The sequence below is a fragment of the Lathyrus oleraceus genome, chromosome 4, assembly GCF_024323335.1.
Source record: "Lathyrus oleraceus cultivar Zhongwan6 chromosome 4, CAAS_Psat_ZW6_1.0, whole genome shotgun sequence".
NCBI classification, from domain to species: domain Eukaryota; kingdom Viridiplantae; phylum Streptophyta; class Magnoliopsida; order Fabales; family Fabaceae; genus Lathyrus; species Lathyrus oleraceus.
In genome coordinates, this window is record NC_066582.1 from 256449020 (window position 1) to 256470042 (window position 21023).

Sequence of the window (21023 nt, forward strand, 5' to 3'; positions counted from 1 at the left end):
AGATCACCAAGCATACAAGGAATTAATATTCAAGCAATTCAATCATTACATACAATATAGTAATCCCAAATTGCACAAAAAATATGTCACCAAACAAATATACAATACAATATAACAAATATGAAAAATAGGCAAAACCCAATAGGCAAAGACATCCCCAGCAGAGTCGCCACTTTTCTGTAGTGGGGTATTCATTACCATTAGAGATATTGACTAAATCAAAGGAAATCATACAAGTCGAGTCGCCACCGCACTTCTATTTATCCAAAGGAATGGTTAGAAAGCGAACAAAAACCTAATAGTTTTTAACAAAAACTAGTAAAAGAAACAGAGATCTGGGTAAGGGGGTTGGTTATGCAATGGGAAGGTGTTAGGCACCCAAAACATCCTAGGTACTCCTAGGGAGCCCTTTTCATACTTGTTGTAAGGTTGTTTGTTTTGTGAAAATTTTGTTTGTGCAAACATGATTGAAGAGATGAGAAGAGAATATACAAGTTTATTTACATTTTATGTTTGGATGGATAAACCCATTGCCTACGTATCATCTTAAAAAAGATTAGGATCAAAACCTCGTAGTTCGGGGTAAAAAGTCTCAAAAATGAGTTGGTGAATTGATTGGTTCAAAAGCCTTAAGGTCTTTTGTTATCAAAGGGAGAAAACTCAACCAAACCACAAATCCACCATGTGAGGATAGCTTCAACATGCTAGTGAGGGGTTAACCCTATAATAATCATGGAAGACTCATTGTCCATCACTAAGGATATAGGTGAGTATTACATCTACCACAAAGATAACTCAAACCTAATAGCTAAAGGTTATGGAAAATTTGATTAAGAAGGTGGCCATTGGAACCACAAAAGACATTTAAATGGGTTATATTTACCAATTAAAAGTATATACAAAAATGGTCCAAGTTGACTTAAGGATTCAATTCGAAATAAGTATTATGAAAAGATAGTTTGAAAATCAAAAGTATAAGGCTTAGGTTTCTAATGTTCAAAAAAACAATAGTTAAATGTTTGTACAAAAGGTTTTGGCTTGGGTTAGAGTGACAGAAGAAGAAGAAGGGCTAAGTCCTAAGTAAAACAAAAAGAGAAGGGATGAAGAATCAAAACCACAATGGAGTCCCTCTCTTGAGATCATATTGATGATCCAAGTAGCTCTCATCCTTTGGAATAAGCAACCACAAAGAATAAGCAATCAAACAAATCTCTTAAAAGATCCTCAATGTATCTTGTATCTTCCACTTGGATGATCATGGCAATGGTCCTCCAATTAAGCTTAAATGGAAACTCCTAGCACAAAAGCACACACATCAAAAGTTCCATGAAGTAAAACAAGAATGGACAAGAGTGAGTTTATAGATTTGGTCCTTCCAATCCATCTTCATCATTAAGATCCATTTACTCCAGTTTTGCATAAGGAAAGTCCTAGAATCTAAGTCCAATTCTCCATTTCTTTGCATAGGGGAAATCCTAGAAATTAAGTCCACTTCTTTGCATTTGGTCCACAACAATCAAAACAAAAACACAAGCACAATAATATATACACAATTATGTGCTCAAGTGAGCAAAAGGCAAATGACATTAACATAAACATGTGCTCAAGTGAGCAAAGAGAAAAGAAAATGGATAATATGTGCAAGAATAGTAAATTGCATAAAAGTAAATTGCATAAAGTAAATGTTAATTGTCAATAGTTAGTGTTAGTAGTTATTGTGCCATAAGACAAATTTAGTGCTATGTTAAGCAACCGTAATTGGACTTATGTAGAAGTCACAACTATCTGAGGTCGGTCAATAATAATGTAGGCAACAAACACAAGTTAGGAGTCTTGATTAGTGAACCAAGTCCCAACAACTTGCCATGCCAAAAAGAAAATGAGAATTGATCTTGTATTGGTTTAAGCCTTTTGCATGATTTAGAAAACAATCTATCCTTAATCCAAAGCCATTCACTTGATCAATTGATCAAGATGAATTAGATTTGAATCAAAGAAGATTAAGTCTCCCTAATCAATGCTAACTTATCAACCTTCAACTCATTTATCAAAAGAAAGAAGAAGGAGAAGAAGAAGAAGAAGATAAGAGAAATGGAGAATGGCAAAATAAAAGTGCATTAAATGAAATAACATGTACCAATCCTCATATGTTGACCAATAACATTGAAAGTCAAGGTCAAACAATCAAAAACAGAAGTGAGATGAAGATTGGAAATCAAGAAATGAATAAAATACTTTTGGCATTTTTTAATATTTAAAATTAAACTTGAATTAAAAATAAAAGGGAGTTCAAACTTCAAAATCACTTCAAATCAACCTTGAAAGGTCCAATTAATTTATCCCAAGTTCAACAAGGTCAAACAAAGTTTGACAAAAAATTTCAGCATTTTTAAATGTTAGAAACTATTTTTAATCAATTAAAAATGAATAAAAATAACCTAATTGAACTAAAATCTCAAATAAATCTAAAATCAATTTGAAAATTGATGAGAATATTTTTCATAGATCCATCATCATTCAAATAAGTTAGGAAAATATTTTTGTATTTTTTGAATATCAAAAACTATTTAAAATGAATTAAAAATAACTAGAAAGGAGAAAATTCATGAAAAATATCAAATGATGAAATAAAAAATATTAAAAATCAGAAATAGAAACTAGAAATTATTTGGGAAAGAATGCAATTGGTCCCATAATTTTTGGATTAAAAATGAAAGAGATATTGATTTTTGAAATAAAATGGAATTTAAGAAAATAAAAATAGAAATTAGAAATTGGAAAAAACGAGAGCCCTTGGATCTGAGCTCATTAATTGAGCTGGCAGATCCAAGGATCCAGAGGCGCGCGCTCATGGTAATCCACGATCAATGCAATCACATGGAAACCAAAGAAAAGTCATAATAAGCAATGGTCAGGATTCGATATGGGAAACACGTCCAATGGCCAGAATTCAAACTGGCAACAGGCGGCCACCGGAGCCACCTTCTTCTTCGGTGAGCCTCCATATTTCGGTCAATTTTGCAGGTTTTCAAACCTTAATGAGAATGCACGATCCTTATACCAAAATGAAGCTGGGGTGATGTACATCACCCCTGTAACCTTGAATCACGCTCAAGATTCCTATAAGTGGAGAAATCTGAGGTGGAAGATTCAGGTATGCAAAATGTAGATCAAGGAAAAGCAAAATTGAAGCTACCACTAGCTTGCGTCTCAAGTGAGGACTTCAGAAAACATTTTGGCCAAGCAAATAGATCACAGAAATGAGAGATTCGAAGAAAATACCAGTTGAAGAGTAAGCTTGATTTCTGGAGAATTGGACTTGATTCTTTGCTTGCTTTGCCAAAACAGAAGATCAGTGAGATGAATGATGAAGGTTTAGAAGCTCTATATCCAAGGATTCAACCAGATGTAGTTGAATTTTGGATCTGAAAAAATTCAAGAGAAATGAACTAGCTTCTTTAGTGATGGCTATGGAGAGAATTCTGTAGCAATTCAGGTTGAATCAGGTGTGTGAAATGAATGGAATGAGGTCTCTATTTATAGAAGAAGTGGCAAGGAGAATGTGATCAATCCGTGTGCATGGCATGTGGAGCTTCATTGCATGGGCTTGCATGATCCATTTGAAGTGTGGAAATTTATGAAATTTGAGTTTAAAGTGTGATGTGCAAAACATGTCAATGCAAGGTTTCTAAGTTTGGCCAACTTTCAATCCCTTCTGTTTTGATGATGCAAACTTCAAATGAAATAACTTCCAACATCAATGTTGTATACCTTTTCAAGAAAATCAAAATGGACTTAAAGTTTGCATCATTTGGAATTTTTATGAAAGAGTTATAGGAACTTGAAGTTGGACTTTTTTGCCTTTTAATGCCTTTGGTCAAAAAGGACCTATAATGTTTTGCATCATCACATGTATTTCCTTTGAGATTTTGAACATTTGTTCAACATAACATTTGAAGTAGACATCTTAAGATTTCCAATTCATTCGATCCCACTTCAAAACCATAAAAAATGAATGAGTTGTGTCCTTGGGAAGTTGACCCAAAATTAGGGTTTCAGTCAAAATGACCTATAATGTTTTGGAATGGATGGTGACCTTCCAAGCTTCAAATCAGATTTTGATGAACATGAAAGTTGTTCGTATTGTCCTTAAGAACACTTTTTATTTTGGAATCATCTCCATTTGACCAACACATCAGAAGTTGGGTCTCAGTGCATTTCAAAATAGTTAGATGAATTGACTGATCAACTTCTCAAGTCCACAACCCATATCTTGATGAATTGATGATTGAGGACACTCAAATAAGTTCAAATATGCATGAAATAATGAGTTAAAGAACTTCCCTTGATTATATTTGACCATGGGCTGAGGTTGCTTCTTGAGCAAGGCATTGTGATGCACAGATGAATTAGGGTTTCTCTGAAGAACAAACCTCGAACCCTTTGTCTTGATTTGATCAAAATGATGGATTGAGATGCTAGGGAGACATATTTGATAGATGAGAGCTTTGGGAACCATTACCATGCTTGCTTTCATCTTCTCTTGGCCATATTATTGCACAAAGGATCTCCTAGAAGCTTTTGACCTTGTGATTACTCAAGCTACAAACAAAAGATGTTAGTGACATATTTTTGTGCTTTTGGTTAGTAAACAAAATAAGAAAAGCAATGATATACAATTCAAGCATGCTTGGTGATCTCACACCACTCACAAGGAGTCCCACCCAAAGGTAAAGGGAACAAAGATGCTTATGATCCTTGAGGCAATGCAAATGAAATGTTATGATGCCATGAGGGATCTTAGGGCCAAAATTGGGGTCTTACAGTATCCATTGTGGATAATTTGGCTGTATTGGCATATTCTCCAATACATGCATCTTCGAGTCAGCGCGAGTCTTTCCCTTGATTTATTTCATGGATCCTCTCCGTGTCTCTCAGCAAGTTTCAAGTCGTGGCCTGCTCACGCATTTCTATCCTTTTACTCCCCGGTAGAGTCTCTGTTCCCTTTATGAGTGTGTTACTCCAGTGAATTTTCAATTGTTCCTGGTCTCATTCTTTCTTTACGGACATATATCCCTGCAGAGTATTACCGTTTGCATGCATACATTCGCATCATGAGGTCTCTCAGGGACCAAAATTCGTCTCTTTGTTATTATTTAAGCCCATTCTACCTCGTCGAGGCGAAGATTTTAACCTTCACTTCTCTGGCTAGAATGACCTTAAATAGGGGCATCTGTAAGACCCCAATTTTGTCCCTAAGATCCCTCATGGCATCATAACATTGCATTTGCATTGCCTCAAGGATCATTAAGCATCTTGGTTCCCTTTACCTTTGGGTGGGTTTTCTTGTGAATGGTTTGATATCACCAGGCATGCTTGAATTGTATATCACTGCTTTTCTTATTTTGCTTACTAACCAAAAGCACAAAAATATGTCACTAACATCTTTTGTTTGTAGTTTGAGCAATCACAAGGTCAAGAGCTTCAAGGAGATCCTTTGTGCAGAGATATGGTCAAATGAAGATGAAAGCAAGCATGGTAATGGTTCCCAAAGCTCTCATCCATCAAATGTGTCTCCCTAACATCTCAATTCATCATTTTGATCAAGGCAAGTCAAAGGGTTTGAGGTTTGTGTCCCAAAGGAACCCTAATTCATCTGTGCACCACAATGCCTTGCTCATGAAGCAACCTCAGCCCATGGTCAAAAGCAATCAAGGGAAGTTCTTTAATTCATCATTTCATGCATATTTGAACTTAGTTGAGTGTCCTCAATCATCAATTCATCAAGATATGAGTCATGGACTTGAGAAGTTGATCAGTCAATTCATCTGACTATTTTGAAATGCACTGAGACCTAACTTTTTATGTATTGGTCAAATGGAGATGGTTCCAAAAGAAAAATTGTTCTTAAGGACAATATGAACAACTTTAATGTTCATCAAAAATGTATTTGAAACTTGGAAGGTCATCATCCATTCCAATACATTATAGGTCATTTTGACTGAAACCCTAATTTTGGGTCAACTTCCCAAGGACATAACTCATTCATTTTTTATGATTTTGAGGTGGGATCAAATGCATTGGAAATATTAAGTTGTCTACTTAAAATGTTATGTTGAACAAAATTTAAAAATCTCAAAGGAAATACATGTGATAATGCAAGACATTATAGGTCACTTTGGACCAAATGCATTAAAAGGCAAAAAAGTCCAACTTCAAGTGCCCATAACTTCTTCTAAAAAATCCAAATGATGCAAAATTTAAGTCCATTTTGATTGTCTTTAAAAGATATACAACTTTTATGTTGGAGGTGTTTTCATTTGAGGCTTGCATGATCAAAACAGAAGGGCTTGAACATTGGCCAAATTTAGAAACTTTGCCTTTCCATGTTTTACACCTTGCACTTTAAACTCCAATTTCACCAATTTCCACACTCCAAATGGATTTTTGCCCAACATAACAATTGTTCCTTACATCAAAACCTTTCCAACCGTTACTCACATGATCATGTTTGGATTTGGCAAATGGCATTTTCGAAGAGGAGAAGTTTTAGGCATGATTATGCATAACATGTTGAAATTCATCACACAAGCTAATTCACTCCAAGCTACACATCCAAACCATCTCACATTCATTTCAGCTTGCATTTGCACCAAGTTTTGGGCCTCACATGCTCCTGTACAAGCCCATGCATGGAGGACCCAATTCACATGCACATGAGTTTGATCATGCATTGCATCAGCTCTTACTATAAATACACTTACTTGCTTCACTTGAAAACGAACCTAATGGCGCCTGAGATGCTGCACAACTGAATCCATAACCATTACCAAAGAAGCTATTTCACTTTTCTGCAAATTTTTCAGATCCAAAATTCAACTACATCTGGTTGAATCCTTGGATCTAAAGCTTCTAAACCTTCATCCTTCAGCTCATTGATCTTCTGTTTTGGAAAAGAAAGCAAGGAATCAAGCTCAAACCTCCAGAATTCAAGTTTATTCTTCAACTAGTATTTTCTTCGAAACTCATCATATATTGACCTATTTGCTTGGATCTTGTGTTGGCTGAAGTCCTCTCAATAGAGGCATCATGACTGTGCATTTAATTTTTGAAATCCATTAAGTTCATGATGAACACCACAGAACTTCCATCTCTGATTTCTCTCAATAAAGAGATCTAGAGTGGAATTGAGTGGCACATGGATGATGTACATTATCCCAGCTTTCCAAAGATGTATAGATCGTGTATTTTGGTTAAGATTTGGTTGTCTGCAAATTTGGCCGGAAAACACAAGCTCACCCGAGAAGAAGGTGGCTCCAGTGGCCGTCCCATTGCCAGTTTGAATGTGGATCGTTGGATTGAGTTTTCCAGATCTAATCTTGGCCCTCGCTTGTTATGACTCATTTTAATTCATTGTGTAGCGCATTGACTTTGGTCTATGGTGGAAGCGCGCATCTGGAGCGCATGATCTGCCAGCTCAATTAATGAGCTTAAATCTAACGCTCCTGGTTTTTTTGAATTTTGAATTTTCTGATTTAATTTCATTTATTCCAATAATTTTCAAAAATCAATATCTTCTTCATTTTAAATCCAAAAAATATGGGACCAATTGAATTCTTCTCCAAATAAATTCTAGTTTCTGATTTTGATTTTTAATATTTTTTATTTTATCATTTGATATTTTTTGTGAATTTTCTCTTTTCTGGTTATTTTTAATTCATTTTAAATAGTTTTTGATATCCAAAAAATACAAAAATATTTTCCTAACCTATTTGAATGATGATGGATCTATGAAAAATATTCTCATCAATTTTTTAATTGATTTGAGATTTATTTGAGATTTTGGTTCAATTAGGGTATTTTTATTCATTTTTAATTGATTAAAAATAGTTTCTGACTTTTAAAAATGCTGAATTTTTTTGTCAAACTTTGTTTGACCTTGTTGAACTTGGGATAAATTACTTGGACCTTTCAAGGTTGATTTGAAGTAATTTTGAAGTTTGACCTTTTTTTTTTTAATTCAAGTTTATTTTAGTATTAAAAATGCCAAAAATATTATGCTTATGGTTTGATCTCCAATCTCCATCTCATTTCTGATTTCTTATTGTTTGACTTTGACTTTCAATGTCATTTGGTCAATACATATGGATTCGTACATCTTATTTAATCTTATGCATTTTGATCTTTCCATTTCCTTATCCATTCTTCATCTCCTTCTTCCTTCTTCTTCTTCTTTCTTTTTGATCAATGAGTTGAAGGTTGATAAGTTAGCATTGATTAGGAAGACTTAATCTTCCTTGATTCAAATCTAATTCATCTTGATCAATTGATCAAGTGAATGGCTTTGCATTAAGGATAGGTTGTTTTCTAAATCATGCAAAAGGCTTAAACCAAGACTTCTAACTTGTGTTGTTGCCTACATTATTATTGACCGACCTCAGATAGTTGTGACTTCTACATAAGTCCAATTACGATTGCTTAGCGCTATATTTGCCTTATGGCACACTAATTACTAAACTAACCATTAACAATTAACATTTACTTTTTGCTCTTTACTTTTATGCAATTTACTATTCTTGCACATATTATCCATTTGTTTTTCTCTTTGCTCACTTGAGCACATGTTTATGTTAATGCCATTTGCCTTTTGCTCACTTGAGCACATAATTGTGTATATACTATTGTGCTTGTGTTTTGTTTTGATTGTTGTGGACCAAATGCAAAGAAGTGGACTTAGATCTTAGGATTTTTCCCTATGCAAAGAATGCAGAAATGGACTTAGTTTCTAGGACATTCCCTATGCAAAATTGGAGCAAAAGGATCTTAATGATGAATATGGGCCAAGCCTCTAAACTCACTTTTGTCCATTCTTGATTTGTTTCATAAAACTCTTTGATGTGTGTGTTCTTGTGCTAGGGGTTCCCGCTTGAGCTTTATTGAAGAACCATTATCATGAGCTCCCAAGAGAGAGAGATCCAAGATACATTGAGAAGTTTTCTTCCAAGTTCACCTTGATTGATGATTGCTTGAGTTTATGCTTTGTAGGTTTGCTTATTCCAAAGGATGGGAGTTACTTGGATCATCAATATGATCTCAAGAGAGGAACTCCATGGTGGTTTTGTTTCTTTATCCCTCACCTTTTGCTTTACTTAGGACTTTAGCCATTCTTCTTCTTCCCTCCACTCTAACCCAAGCCAAAACTTTTGTGCAAACATTTAACATTTTTTTTAACATTAGAAACCTAAGCCTTATGCTTTTGATTTTTTCAAACTTTCTTTTCATAACACTTATTTCGAATTGAATCTTTAAGTCCACTTTGGCCACTTTGTATATACTTCTATTTGGTAAATATAACCCATTCAAATGTCCTTTTTGTGGTTCCAATGGCCAATTCCTTAATCAAATTTTCCATAACCTTTAGCTATTAGGTTTGAGTTATCTTTGTGGTAAATGTAATACTCACCTATATCCTTAGTGATGGACAATGAGTCTTCCATGCTTATTATAGGGTTAACCCCTCACTAGCATGTTGAAGCTATCCTCACGTGGTGGATTTGTGGTTTTAGGTTGAGTTTTCTCCCTTTGATAACAAAAGACCTTAAGGCTTTTGGACCAATCAATTCACCAACTTGTTTTGAGATTTTTACCCCGAACTACGAGGTTTTGATCCTAATCTTTTTTAAGATGGTACGTAGGCAATGGGTTTATCCATCCAAACACAAAAATGTAAATAAACTTGTATATTCTCTTCTCATCTCTTCAATCATGTCTGCACAAATAAATTTTCACAAGACAACAACCTTGCAACAAGTATGAAAAGGGCTCCCTAGGAGTACCTAGGATGTTTTGGGTGCCTAACACCTTCCCATTACATAACCAACCCCCTTACCCAGATCTCTGTTTCTATTTTACTAGTTTTTGTTAAAACTTTTAGGTTTTTGTTCGCTTTCTAACCATTCCTTTGGATAAATAGAAGTGCGGTGGCGACTCGACTTGTATGATTTACCTTGAATTTAGTCAATATCTCTAATGGTAACGAATTCCCCGCTACACTTTTGAAAAGTTGCTTAGCTGAGTTGAAGGCTCACATCCTCAACAATTTTGACACAAAGATCCCTCATGCTATCTCATCATTTGCATTGGCTTTGGGATCACACCTTGACATCCTCCTTACCCCTTATTAATTGAGTTTGTATTGGGAGAGGTCACCAAGCATATTTTATCGTATCATACTTTGTTTTTCATTATTGAATAACCAAAATGCTAAAAATATATCTATGTATAGTTACTTTTGTAGGTAGTGTGTGTGTTCACCCATGCTCCATCAAGCTCGTATCTAGGGTTCCAGACCCTCAATGCAAGGAGTTCATCAGTAGATGGTTTAAATTGGTTCTAGACATCATATATGGATCCCCATGGTCTTCACATATCATTTTGATCAAGAATTCATCAAGAGTTTGAAGCTTGTTTGCCTTGGAAGCCCTAATTCATCTAGGTATCTTGTGGGACTTCCTCAACAAGTTTCTTCAACATTTGATCAAATATATTAAAAGATGCTTCATATTACATCATCTTACATATATGATCCTTCATGAGTCCCAAATATCAAGAGAATGTCAAGTTTGCAAGTTAGTTCATGGTGGTTGACCAGAGAAAGTCAACTGGTCAAACTGGGTTCCCTAGACCCTATCTCCTACAATTATTTGTCATATGAAAATGATTCCAAGAGAAACGTTAATCCTTATGACATTCCAAACAAATTCAATATGCCCTTTTAAACTTTTATATTTGTAAGAAGTTTAAATTCAACTTGCAAATGCATGTGCCAAGAGGAAACATTATAGGTCATTTTGGGCCATTACCATTGAACAAGTGATTTTCCTCAACTTCTAAAATGCATAACTCCTTCATGCCAAATCCAAATGAGGTCAAATTTGTGACAAAATTGAAGAGTTTTTAATGAGATAAAACTTTGAGGAAGGAACGTTTTCCATTTGAAGTCCATAGCAAGAGTTATTCAAGGTGGAAGAGGTGAACATTTGGCTTGGTACTTAGAAAAGTTTCAAATATGTTTGATTTTCCAAACTTCCAACTCAAAAATATTCATGATCCAAGCTTCAAATGGAAAAGTTTTCAACATGAAAGTTGTTCCCCTTGCTCTCACCTTTCCAAAAAATCAAAGATCACCTCATTTGGCCAAAGAATGAAGGACTTGCGCATGGGTTCTTTTCAAGGGACCAATTGGATGGATTTCACCTTCACATTTCAAATTCAAATTCATGGCCACGTGACATGATTTCAGCAGGATACACAAGCAATTTTGGACCTGAATACATCACTTGATGGGCCTATCACACGCCCATGCAAGCATGCAATGAAAATTGCTAAATTTGGAAAAATTTAGAAGTGTGTGGAAATAAATCACATTGGTAATAAATACAACCCTCATGGCTCAGAAGTGAGGACCTCGTGACCAAGCTTTGAACCTGCAATCCAAACCCTTACCATTAAAGGATAATCTTACAGGTTTTCATTTGAAAATCGAGCTTCAAATATCATTCTACTTTGAGATTGAAACTCCAATAGTCCAAGCCTCTCTTTGATCTTAATCACCTCCTACAAGCTTCTGAAGCCAAGCCAAGCATAATTCGGATCAAAATCAAGCAAGGTTGAAGCTCCTTCGAAGGTAATTTTTCAGATTTTTCATCTATTTGATTCTCCCTCAATTCTTTACTATTCTTTGTGATTTTTGGTTGGTTGAAGTCCTACCAATGTAGGAAACAAGATTGAGTTTCTTTGAGGATAAATCGAAGCAACTCAGTTCATGATCCTCAAAATTTAAATCCCTGTATCTTTGTATATACTTGGAATTGGAGTAAATTGAGGCCATATTCGAGCTCTTGAGCATTTTTTTCTTTAAATCCCTGTCCTTGTTTTTCATTTTGGTGGTGGACCAGTCCTGTAAGGTCCACCGGAGCCCTAGCTCAGTGGTGGTGTGGTGGCATGCTCTTATCCATCAAATCTTCTCCCCATCTTCTAATCCTAGACTTCTCTTATGATTACCATGAGTGTACATGCATTGACTGTGGTACGTAATGAAGCGCGCGTTTTGGCCATCAGATATGCCACCTGAATTTATGAGGAAGATCTGATGGCCCTTGTTTTTTTGTATTTTCTGATTTTTGATTTAATTGCTTTATTTTGTTTAATTCATAATAATTTCATTTTTAATCCAAAAAATATGGAACTTTCACCAAAAGTCTTTAAATATTTTTCTATTTCATAAGTCCAATTACGATTGCTTAACATAGAGCTAAATTTGACCCTAAAGGCATAACATTCTAGTAAGTGAGATTGTAAGTCTCCCATCCTTCATGGTATTGTGTGGAAACTTGACCTTTTTTCCTTCCTATGGAAGATGTATTGGTTTAATGATCCATGCTTGTGAATGGATGGTCGAGTGTTCTCCAAAGAATGCCTTAATCAATTAAAAAGCAAAACACCACTAACACTTAACTAACATTTGACTAACTCTTACTAATATTGTTTTACTTTCAAGTCATTTACTTTATGCAATTTAATTTTTAGTCATTTATCATTCATTTCCATTTACATTTCATTTAACTTGTTTATATTTATGTCATTTTTACTTTGCTCATTTGATCCATATCTTGTGTTTGTATATATTTGTTTGTGCATTTTGATTTTGATTGTGGTCTTAGGACCTTAAAACACTTAATAAACAATAAAAACCCTAAAAAATATTTGGTGGATTGTTGATCTTGATCTAAACTTTTGGACTTAGGATTAGGCAACATCCCTGGTGCAAAAAGGACTTGGCCAATGCCAACATTCTGAAACCAATTGATTGAAAACTGAGCCTTCATCTGATGGAAGCCTTAGGACTCTGTATTCATCTATTGCTTTGTCTTGGTGTTAATTTTTATTTTGATCTTGTGTATGATGCTTTCTTCTGAGTTGATGAAAGGCACATTTCATCTGATACATGAGAAGATAAAAAAGACTGCTAGCTATGGGATTTGCTTGCTTGGATGTGGATATCTTTATTTGATGCCTTGATCTTCTTGATGTTTGGATATTGATATTTGCTTGTTGATTATTGCTTGATTCAAAGTCCAAGGGAAAATGGTTTTCTATATGACATACTTGTCTGTTGGGTTGTATCCCATTGGTCAGATCTTTTCAACTCTTAACTTTTAATTTTATGCTTAGGATTAGTCTCTTCATCTCCTCCCACTTCTTAAATTTCAAAATATCCCCCCCCCCCCTTTCCAAAAAAACTTTCTTTGCTTGTGATTTCAAACATAGACCTTATTTTAAATAGAAACTTTGGCCTTATGCCATTGAATTTTTGAACTTCTCTTCTTAAATCAAACTTATAAATAAATCTAATCATATTGACTTAAAATTTCAAAAGACAAAAAAAGACTAATAACCCCATTCAAACCTTTGGCCCTTTTGTGCCCTTCTCAATTAAATTTTTGTTAAAAGCAATTCATCAACTTTGAAATTTTTACCCCGAACTACGAGGTTTTGATCCCTCATTTTTATGTTGGTACGTATGCACAAGTACGAAGGTCTTGTCAAACACAAAAATATAATCAATGAAGTCTTTTCTTATCCCCACACTCTATTTGTCTCAAACATCTTTAATACCAAAAACACATATACACTTAAAAAGGGCTCCCTAGGAGTACCTAGGACACTTTGGGTGCTAATACCTTCCTCTGTGTAACCAACCCCCTTACCTGTAATCTCTGGTATTTTATTAGTTTTGATTTGAAAAATTCTTATCTTTGGGTTTTGTTCTTAATTTTCCCTTTTCCTTTGGAAACAATAAAAGTGCGGTGGCGACTCTGGTTTTATTCGCGTTAAGCTTATCCATATCTTGATGGTCATGAATTTACCGCTACAGCAGAGTGTTCAGATAGAGTTCTCAGAATCAGATCATCAGAGCTTGAACTTCAGAGTCGAATTCTTCAGATGATTGCTCCTCAGATGGATTCTATTTAGAGTCATATGTAATTTCTCTTTGTGTTGGGTCAGCGCTTCTAGACTACTTCATATGCCAAATAGTAGTTTCTTAAGAATCTGAAGCTGAGTTATCATAGTCATTTCAACTTAGAATCCTGCACACTTAAGAAAACTGTTAGGGTACCAAATTGTTTCCTTCTTTGTTATCATCAAAACTTAGAGATACATTGCAGAATCCAAATCTTGTTCTAACAATCTCCCCCTTTTGATGATGACAAAACTTAGGATTTTGATGAAACGATAAGTACTTTAAGAGATACTAAACTGAAAATGATCAGAGTCAGATAAAAAAGTGACTCCCCCTAAGTTTGATACTTAAAAATGATTTTTAAAGATATTTAGAATCAGATATGGGTTTCTGGGTTAGAGAATTTCTTACTAGATCTTCTTAGGTTGCTTGAATTGATTTAGTAATTTCTCATATAAGAATTCAAACTTCCCTTAGTTCCGATAGGTCCTGAAAAATGACTTAGAATTATGCAATAATTTTATGTCAGAATGTAAGTAGTGCATTTCTGAGATTTTGAAAAAATAACTCATAAAAAGACTTCTATCTATTTCTCCCCCTTTTTGTCAGACTTAAAATGTAAATAAAACATAATTTCATTGATTAGAAAACGTCAGAAAGTACAACACGAAAAGATCAGAAAATAAGCCTTAGAACTACAAACACTTAGAAATTTTTTAAATAAAAATCCTAAAGTGTCTAAGGTTTAGGTGGAGGAGGAATCCTCTAAAGTAGTTCGGCTAGTAGGCTCTAAAGGTTGTTGTTGACCTGGTCTTGTTTGTCGAGTCTAGTTCTGACCAGTTGTTATTCCTTCTGCAAGTCTTCTAGAGTTCTGATGACTAAAGGGGAAAGATTAGTTGTTGATGACTCTCCCTGAGTTAGAGCAACCTTATCAGCTTTCTCAGATTCATCCTTTTGAGTAGCTTATACGGCCCTTACAGCTTCTGCTTCTTTCTTAGCTTTCTCTTTTGCAGCAGCTTCTGCAGTTGCTTTCTCAGGAGCCTCCTTGGAAGCTTTATCAGTTGCTTCCTGTTCAGCCTTTTCTGCCGCTTCCTTCGCCAACCTAGCTTCTAACCTTTCCTTAGCACTTATGATGAAGTCATTTCTAAATTGTTCAGAGAGGCTCTTTATCTTGAAAATCTCAAATGTCATCCATCTGATGAATCTGTTCCTGTTAGTCCTTACTTCAGAAGGTTTCTCACTGGTGCTGGATTCGTCAGAGAGCTTCTTGAACATAGAAGTTGAACTTTCCGATAACATGGCTAATGCCTCATCAAAGGTTGGTAGGGTGAGTTCATGTTCAGAAGGTTCAAGAATTCGTTGGTCTTCTGGTACAAAAAGAGTTCTTTCCGAGTTAGCTATGGCTTGAATATCCTTAAGGTTTTGAGAGGTTGTGTCGGAATAATATGAACCAGAATGTTCAGAGGCTATGGTGAGGTCATAGTAAGAAGGGGTGTTATGGGTGGTGGATAAGGTTGGTGAGGATGGTTCATTGAAAAACATTTCTTTAGAACGTGGAATGGAGGTAGTTTAGAGGTTGAAGAGAGCTATGGAGGAAAGGTGGTGGTTCTGAGAGGGATGGGTTCATATTTTGTGGGTTTTGATGGAAAGGATTGAGAAGGAGTAGGTTATGAGTGTTGAGATTTGGTTTTTTAAGTAGGAACGTTTATAGTTATAGAAGGTAGATTGGAGGAAGTTGTAACTATGGTTTAGATTGTGGGAGGTGGTAGAGGAATTGGTGAGGCAAGTTGCTTAGAACCAGAGACGGATGAGGTTAGAACTTTTGAGATGTAGATATTACCAAAAGGTGTTGAGGAAGAGGTCAGAGGCACTGGCTTCTTCTTGGTTGTTGAAGACTCTTGTAACAGTAAATTCATGACCATTAAGCTATGGATAAACTTAACGTCGATAAAACTAGAGTTGGCACCGCGCTTTTATTGTTTCCAAAGGAAAAGGGAAAAGTACGAGCAAAACCCAAAGATAAGCAGTTTTCAAATCAAAACTAAAAAAATGCCAGAGATTACAGGTAAGGGGGTTGGTTACACAGAGGGAAGGTGTTAGCACCCAAAGTGTCCTAGGTACTCCTAGGAACCCTTTTTTATATGTGTATGTATTTTGGTATAAATTGTGTTTGCAATAAATATAGTGTAGGGATGAGAAAAGAATTCATTAATTATATTCTTGTGTTTGACAAGACCTTCAGACTTGTGCCTACGTACCAACAAAAAAATGAGGGATCAAAACCTCGTAGTTTGTGGTATCAATTTCAAAGTGAGTGAATTGCTTTTAACGAAATTTAAGTTTAAAAGAGGCACAAAATGCCTAAAAGAGTTTGAATGAGTGTTATTTCGTTTTTTCTTTTGAAATTTTAAGTCTAATATGGTTAGATTTATTTACATGTTTGATTAAGAAAAAAACAGTTTGATAAATACAATGGCATAAGGCCAACGTTTCTAATTTGCAATAAAGTCTAAGTTTAGAAATCACAAGCAAAGAAGGTTTTAAAAAAGGTGGAGAGATTTGAAATTTAAGAAGTAGGAGGAGATGAAGAGACTAATCTTAAACAAAAATTAAAAGTTAAGAGTTGAAAAGATCTGATCAATGGGATGTAATCCAATAGATAAGAATGTCATATAGAAACCCATTTTTTCTTTGGACATTAAATCAAGCAATATCAATAAGCAATTAGCACAATGAAGAGAAACGCATCAAATAAAGATAGCCACATCCAAGCCAACAACTTCATAGTCTTCTTCATAATCTTCCCCTTGTATCAGATGACATACTCCTTGAATGGCTCAGAATAAGGCATTAGATCCAAGTTCAAAATAACATTTGCATCAAGACCATGTAGCATATGAACTCAAATGGATATCAATACTTGCATCTGATGAGAATTCAAATCACAAGAACTTGGTTTCAGAAATGTTGGCATTGGCCAAGTCCTTTTGCATAGGGAATGTTGCTTAATTCTAAGTCCAAAGCTCAGATCAAATCCAACAGTCCGCACAAACATTTTTTAGGGGTTTTTGTTGTTTATTAAGTATTTTAAGGTCCTAAGACCACAAGCACAAACAAAATATACAAACAATTATATACAATCATAATATATGGCTCAAGTGAGCAAAAGGGAAAATGGCACTAAAATAAACAAGTTAAATGATATGTATAATAGCAAATGATAATTAGCTTGAATTTAAAGTGCAAAAAGTACATGACTTGAAATTAAAACTTAGTCAAATGTTAGTTGATTAGATGTTAGTGGATTTTTTGCTTTTCAATTGTTTAAGTCATTCTTTGGAGAACACTGAACCGTCTATTCACAGACATGGATCCTTGAACCAAGACATCTTCCAAAGGAAGGAAAAGGCCAAGTTTCCACACAATACCATGAAAGGGGGGATACTTACAATCTCACTTACTAGAATTATATGCCTTTGGGTCAAAATTTAGCGTTATGTTAAGCAATCGTAATTGGACTTATGTAGAAGTCACAACTATCCGAGGTCAGGCAATAGAAATTTTGGTGTTAATGCATGTTATAGATATGGTATAATGAACCATACTCCTAAAACATACCACACACAAAAAGAAAATGATCAAAGGATGAACCTAATCTCATTCATACTTTTATTGGTTCATCGAACACGAAGTTATTGATGATCCAATTAGCCTTAGGATATTAAGATGTCATTGGTCAATGAGAGGGATGGGATAGAATGGGATTAAAGATAAAGAGGGTGGGGAAATGAGACAAACACAAATTGGTCATGAGAGGAATTTTATCAAATTTAAATCATTCATTCATTTTGGGAGATGATATGTACATTTCATCAATCCACTAAATCCAGTGATTTTAATCCAACAAAAGTCAAATAAATCTTGACCAAGGCCCAAACACATAGTCAAACTTCACAAGTCAATAAAAATGGCTCAACATAATTTCTACACAAATAAACAATTAAAAATCAAATTAAAAATGTATTAAATTAAATTATGTTTGATCAAAAACCTAAAACCTCCTAAAAACACCAAATAAATGGCCAAGAGATTTATCATAGGTCAAACAAGGTCAAACAAGGTCAAAGGACCTTAGAGAAAAAATTTCATCATTTTTGAAAAGTCAGAAGTATTTTTAAACAATTAAAAATATGCACAAAACAATTAAATCATGAAAAATATCAATATTAATCCAAAAAACAGTTTTAATTCATAAAATGAAAGAGAAAAATATTTGAACTTTTTTGGTGAAAATCCCATATTTTCTGGATCAATAATGAAATTAATATGAATTAATGAAAATAAAACAATTAAAAGAAATTTCATAAAATCAAAAAAACGTGGACCATCTGATCTCCCTCATTAATTGAGGTGGCATATCAGATGGATCAGATCGCGTGTTCCGCATACGCCTAAGTCAAATGAGATGCACACATGGTAATCAGAAGCAACGCCCAAGATTAAAACATTTAAAAAGGATCTTATGGTTGAGATGCTTCATACACATCGCCGGAGCCAGAGCTCCGGTCTTCTTCTCCAGTGGACCTCACCGGACTGATCCACCTTCAACCATCACCAAAATGAAAAAGCAAGACATAGATTCAAAGAAAAAATGCTCAAGAGCTCGAATCTGGCCTCAATTTTGTCTAATTCCAAGTATATGAAAAGATATAGGGAATTGAATTTTTAGGATCATGATCTGAGTTGTTTTGATTTGACCTCAAAGCAACTCAATCCTGTTGCCTACATTGGTAGGACTTCAGCAAACCAAAAATCAACAAGAATAATGGAGAATTCAGAGAGAATCGCAGAAAAGAAATTTCTGAAAAGTTACCTTCGAGTTGATCTAATTCCACTTGATCTTGATCTGGATTTAATTGCTTTCTCCTCCTCTTGCTTACAGAAACCATATGAGATGAAAAGGGAAGTGAATTTCTGGAGTTTGAACTTCCAAGCAGAAGATGAAGTTCAAGCTCAATTTCAAGAGAAACCTTCAGAAATTCTATGCCAGTGAGGGTTTGAAATGGTCTAGTAAAGCTTGGGCAAGGTGTTGATGATGAATCTGAAGGCTTAAGCTTGTTTAAATAGGCAATGTACTTGATATTTGCACCACCTGAAAATTGGACAAATTTGGAAACCTTCTTGCATGGGTGCATGGGAAATGGTTTGGGCCTTAAGAATGATGAAATCCAATTTCCATTCATGTGTAAAGAGTACTAAATGCATCATGTGTTGGCATGCAAAAGAATTTGATCATTTGAAATCCAATCTTGCCAAAACACTTTCCATAATGAAGCCATGCGCAAGTCCCTCAATTTGAATCCAAATGAGATGATCTTGAATGTTTTGGAAAGGTGAAGTCAAGGGGAACAACTTTCTTGTTGAACACTTTTTCATTTGAATCTTAGATCGTGATGAATTTTGAGGTGGAAATTTGGGAAATCAAACATATTAGAAAATTTTCTAAGTCCGAAGTCAAATGTTCACTTCTTCCACCTTGAATAACTTTTTCTAAGGACTTCAAATGAAACACGTTCCTTCATCAATGTTGTAGATATTTCAAACCTATTTAATTTAGTCACAAATTTGACTTCATTTGGATTTGGCATGACAGAGTTATGCATTTTAGAAGTTGAGGAAAATTACTTGTTCAATGGTATTGACTCAAAATGACTTATAATGTTTTCACTTGGCACATGCATTTGCAAGTTGAATTTGAACTTCCTCCAAACATCAAAGTTTAAGTAGACATCTTGAGTTTTATCATGAAATTTTAATGGCTTTCATCTAATAGGAAATGAGAAAGTAATGGTCTTGGGAAGTTGACCTCCAAACTAGGGTTTAGACAAAATGACCTATAATCTTTCACCATAAAATATGACTTTCCAAGTAAAACTTAGCTCTAGACCTAAACATTAAAGTTGTTTGGAATGTCATTTATAGTAAATTTTCTCTTGGAATCATTTTCATAGGACAACAATTGTAGGAGATAGGGTCTAGGGAACCCCAGTTTTGATCAGTTGACTTTCTCTAGTCAACCACCATGAACAAACTTGCTAGCTTGATATTACATTGACTTTTGGGACTCATGGAGGATCATATATGCATAAGATGATGTAATATGAAGTATCCCTTGAAATATTTGATCAATTTGTTGAAGAAACTTGTTAAAGAAGTCACACAAGATACCCAGATGAATTAGGGTTTCCAAGGAAAACAATCTCCAAACTCTTGATGATTTCTTGATCAAAATAACATGTTTAGATCTTGGGGATCCATATATGACACTTAGAGCCAAGGTAAACCAATTCTTGATTGAGCTTCTTGCATTCAGTGTCTCAAACCCTAGATATGATCTAGACAGAGCATAGGTGAGCGTGTACACTACCTACAAACGCAAAAAACTATACAATGACATATTTTTGGTATTTTGGTTAGTAAAAATAAAGAAAAATGAAGTATGATACAATCAAAAGTGCTTGGTGATCTCTCCAAAGACAAACCCAATGAATAAGGGGTGAGGAGGATGCCAAGTTGTGATCCCAATGCTAATGCATATGATGAGATAACATGAGATATCTTAGGATCAAAATTGGGGTCTTACAGCTACCCCTATTTAAGGACGTTATAGCTGAAGAGATGAAGGTTAAAATCTTCGTATCGAATAAGTAGAACGGACTTAAATAACAACAATAGAAGCAAATTTTGGTCCCTAAGAGACTTCATGATGCATATGATATAAAATGTTAAAATAATATATGTGGGGAAAATGTTGCCACAAAGGAAAAGAATCCGGAGAGACTGAAAGTCCGTGGGAGCATAATGCATTCCCTAAGGAAAACTCACTGGGGAGACAAAGACTCAGGGGGATAAAAGTTGTGCGTAGGCCAGGCTATGACTTAAAACTGTTGCAGGACACGAGGGATTCCATAAAAATAAATCAATGGAAGGACTCAGCCGG